The 4,825-nt window shown below is 42.6% G+C and overlaps 1 long non-coding RNA gene across 1 annotated transcript; it reads right to left on the bottom strand.

The window, feature by feature from the left end:
• Positions 1-1,581: 1,581 nt before the first annotated feature.
• LOC117476682 lies at positions 1,582-4,513 on the bottom strand. The gene is made up of 4 exons (XR_004555279.1): positions 4,185-4,513; positions 3,676-3,764; positions 2,271-2,468; positions 1,582-1,743 (listed from the first exon to the last, which is right to left on the bottom strand). It is a non-coding gene; the product is annotated as an uncharacterized LOC117476682 (long non-coding RNA).
• Between the last annotated feature and the right edge of the window lie 312 nt (positions 4,514-4,825).

Genomic DNA, 4,825 nt, shown 5'->3' with positions numbered 1-4,825 from the left:
CTTGATGCTTGCCATAACTGCTTTCAAAAACAAACACAACGCACGGAGCGTTGTGTTTTTGTAGCGAGGAAAAACAATGGCGTCTCCACACAACATTTTCAGAGTTGTACGGGCGTGGTTTGCAATTCGCCCAGCCAATCAGCACTGGGGCACTTTTGGAGCACTTTTCACCCACAGAAAAGTACGCTCTCTGAGCTGGCTCTAAAAATGGGGGTAAAAGTACCCGAGATTAAGTACGATTTTTGGTGTGAACGCGACATAAGGGGTACTCACGGAACTAAAACGCGAAAAGTATGGTGAAAGTACTCCGGTGTGAACGCGGCTAATGGTGCTCTAGGAGGAGATTCAGGTGATAAGGTGGGGGAGGGGGGGGGGGGGGGGGGGTTACCTTGGTTGCTGATTGGCTAATGGTTACACAAGCCAAAACATCGTTATGACATCATAAAGTGGCCAAAATCTGATCAGCTCATTTTCAGACAGGTTTTTATAAAAATGGATCAGGACAAAAAGAGAGAGAATCTTTGTTCCTGAAACTTTCAGAATCTCTTTACACAGAGGGGACACATGTTGATGTAGAAGAGACATGAAGAAGAGGGGACACATGTTGATGTAGAAGAGACATGAAGAAGAGGGGACACATGGTGATGTAGAAGAGACATGAAGAAGAGGGGACACATGTTGATGTAGAAGAGACATGAAGAAGAGGGGACACATGTTGATGTAGAAGAGACATGAAGAAGAGGGGACACATGGTGATGTAGAAGAGACGTGAAGAAGAGGGGACACATGGTGATGTAGAAGAGACGTGAAGAAGAGGGGACACATGTTGATGTAGAAGAGACATGAAGAAGAGGGGACACATGGTGATGTAGAAGAGACGTGAAGAAGAGGGGACACATGTTGATGTAGAAGAGACGTGAAGAAGAGGGGACACATGTTGATGTAGAAGAGACATGAAGAAGAGGGGACACATGTTGATGTAGAAGAGACATGAAGAAGAGGGGACACATGTTGATGTAGAAGAGACATGAAGAAGAGGGGACACATGTTGATGTAGAAGAGACATGAAGAAGAGGGGACACATGTTGATGTAGAAGAGACATGAAGAAGAGGGGACACATGTTGATGTAGAAGAGGGGACACATGTTGATGTAGAAGAGACATGAAGAAGAGGGGACACATGGTGATGTAGAAGAGACATGAAGAAGAGGGGACACATGTTGATGTAGAAGAGACATGAAGAAGAGGGGACACATGTTGATGTAGAAGAGACAGGAAAAAGTGGATTTGTTTTTTACGTTGTGTTACCTGGAATAGGTGCGACCTTTTCCCGAGCGACCCACAGGAAATCTCCCACGTTGAGCTTCCTCACATCGAACGTCACTCCGTTCATCTGCAGCTCTTTGACCAGATCCTGCTTCCGCTTCACACACACACACACACACACACACACACACACACACACACACACACACACACACACACACACACACACACACACACACACACACACACACACACACACACACACACACACACACACACACACACACACACACACACACACACACACACACACACACACACACACACACACACACGATGATCTCGTAGGAGCCGGGAAGGAGACTCCATGAATTTGGGTTTCTGCTCGTTGACGGTACATTTTGGGGTTTTCCTGAAAAGAACATCCCAGGAACGACAACCCTCGGCTGGGCAGAGGAGATCGGCCTCTCTGTAGGTCTGGGAAAAGACGGTTCAATTCCTTTTATTGTATTTACAAACAGTTCAACAATACAAGTGCAATCATAAAACATAATGGAGATATTTCTGTCTAAAATATATATTACTAATAAATCTACAATTGTTGAGAGTTCATGTATTTTACAGAAACATTACAAGCTAAAACACACAAAGTAAAGTCCACGTATTGTCGTATATAAAAGTAGAAAGCACCGTATTTTTATTTATGTATATAGTTGACCTATTTTTGCATTTTACTTGCACGTTTCTGTTTCTTTTTGGACTATATTTATTCCTTTTTATGTCGTAAATTGTTGGAGGAGGCTGGGACTTAAGATTGTGAAAACCAAGACCACGTTATTTTGAATCTTGAATGTTTAAATGGTCTCTAAACACTTAGTCTATCAGTCCAAACACAAACATATGACAAAAGGAAAATAATGGTGCGACTTAAATGCATTTCAGAGTATAGTTACATGTTGAGATAATGATACGTTTTTTTCCCAGAAGTTTTGAAGCACACTCACTGTATTCTCTCCTCTTCCTTCTCCTCTTCGTCATCATCACTAACAGTGAGGTCCACAAACCCCGGGCCACCCTCCTCTCCCTCCTCCTGCTTGTTTCCTTCACTCCTGGCCTCCTCTCTGTCTCCTTCTGGACCTTTAGTTCCCTCTAAAGACTTGAGGCGCTCCCCTAAAGCCAGACCCTCTTCTGTCAGAGAATACCTGAAGAGGGAGGAAGAGTGAACTACATTTAAACGAAAGGGAAGCCCCCATTTCCACTTCAAAACACTCTGAATTGCTTTCCGCATAATCTGTTGGTTGCAAAAGGAGTTTAAGTCTCTCTGTTTCACTCCGATGACCTGAGAGCAGGTTTTAACAATGTTGTTCAGGCTGTTCCTGTCTTTCAGTGTAAGGCTATTGTAGGGTATTTGAGCTCTGAGCTCAGGATTAGCTGAAAGGACTCCAGGAAGCTTATTTACAAGTTAACAGCGTTTAATAAAACAACGATACGATGATACAATGAAATTGCAAGAATGGTTGGTTATCCTTGATGGACAGCTGGGAAAGAGGGCGGCTTCCAGCTGGCTTCTCATTTTATAATCTGTAGGCTTCTCCTATTGGCTTAGCGTTGACTGGGGCGGGTCCAAGGCACGTCCTGTCGTTTTCTGATGTTAGTTTTACAATCTTCTAATATGTTGGTCATTTAAACATTCCCTAATAATAGTATTGTAGCGTCAATAAGTGATGGTTAAAGACAGTGTGTTTAGTGTGCAACACCACGTGTCATTTCTCCTTAAATTCACAGAAACACAAAATTAGCTACATGCTAATGCTAACCGGAAGTTGACGATATTTACTCGCGAAAACCGGAAGTCGAGTGTGTGAACATCCGGTTTTCAGAATAAAGCAGCTTAAAATAAGAACAGTGTATTCATTTTAAGTTACGCCATATAAATATAGATTTTATTCCTTACACTATGGAAAAAAAGAAAAACAAATAAGGCTCTCAATGAATGCTTTGGTAAAAACAACAAAGAATGACCGGCCTGACAGAGAGAGTTCAGTTTGCGAAGAAGGTGCATTGACCCCGCTTCACAACACACTCAGTATTCACATCGAATGTGCGGTGGTCGTCGAAAATGGTGCCCAAGTATTTATATGATGTGACAATTTCAACCTTGTCATTGAGTATGATTCACTCCTTAGGAACATCCTTGTGACGTCTTAAGTCAATTATCAATTCCTGGGTTTTAGAGACGTGTGTGTGTGTGTGTGTGTGTGTGTGTGTGTGTGTGTGTGTGTGTGTGTGTGTGTGTGTGTGTGTGTGTGTGTGTGTGTGTGTGTGTGTGTGTGTGTGTGTGTGTGTGTGTGTGTGTGTGTGTGTGTGTGTGTGTGTGTGTGTGTGTGTGTGTGTGTGTGTCCTCTGTACCTTGCAGGGTTGTGGGTCTTCATCACCAGGTTCTTCTGGATCAGAGTGCTCACTGAAGACCAGGCCGTGTACTTACTGCCCAGATCTGGCTACAGACACATAAAAGTTAACTAAATTAAAATACAAATATTCAGGACGCTCTGATCAGGGTACCCTGTGCCGTCATATCAGTCAATAAATGGCCAATACAAAATTGTGCTCAAGCTAATTTTGTACCAAAAACATTAATATTTCATGCCTACAGACTCAAATTTTTTTTGAATAAAGAGTATTATTAGGAAGTATTTTCTCTGCTTTTGACGACAATTTTTGAGTAATAATAATGGTTTATTGTTAACAGGACATCCCAAAACAAGTCCCTTTTTATATATTAGTTTCAGAACATCGGTGTGTTCATTTTCACTATATAATCTTCCACAAAGAACTCCCTTAATATTGAGTAGAATAGAGAGTAGGAGTCAACCATCTTGTTGTTGTTTTTCAAAAATGGAATGCCTGGGCAAAGTTACCCAGAATGCATCTTCATTGTTGCCATGGCCACATCTCTACATGTGAGCATTGTGCAGAAATTCCAAGTGATGTCATGATGATGCTGTGATGTGCTTTGTGACATCATCGATAGTTCCAAATTTGAACCTGCAAGGAGACAAGTTTGAGTTTTAAGGCATAGCATATCTTGGCTTAGCAGAACACCCCATGAAATTCTGTTTTTTCCCCGTGAGAAACAGTTAGGTATTACCAGTTGCTACTGTGTGTGTATCATTATCATCTTAAAAAAACATGTCCTGCAATAAGGAACAAGTGGAAATGGGAGGTGACTACGCTGGAGTTAGAAGGAGTCTTGGGGCAGTTCAAGAACATATCAAGACCGTACATGTGGAAATGCAATCCATACAAAGACAGTTCAGCAGCTTTCCAGCGCTGGGGGAGCAGTTTGACGCTCTGAAGGCCGAGGAACGTGTCCTGAGGCGCAAATGTGCCTACCTCGAAAAAGAAGGGAGGGTTCTTAGTGAGAAGATCGAAAATAACGTTACCGTAGAGGCGATGTTCCAGGGACTAATCCAGACAAACAAGGAATTGGAGCGTGAACGACAGACCCTCGAGGGACAGATGTTTGACAAGCGAGATGTGCTGGATTGCATCGATGCTA

Source organism: Trematomus bernacchii, unplaced genomic scaffold, assembly GCF_902827165.1.
Source record: "Trematomus bernacchii unplaced genomic scaffold, fTreBer1.1, whole genome shotgun sequence".
NCBI classification, from domain to species: Eukaryota; Metazoa; Chordata; class Actinopteri; order Perciformes; family Nototheniidae; genus Trematomus; species Trematomus bernacchii.
The sequence above is the reverse complement of the archived record's forward strand: the minus strand, read 5'-3'. Positions and strand labels throughout refer to the sequence as shown.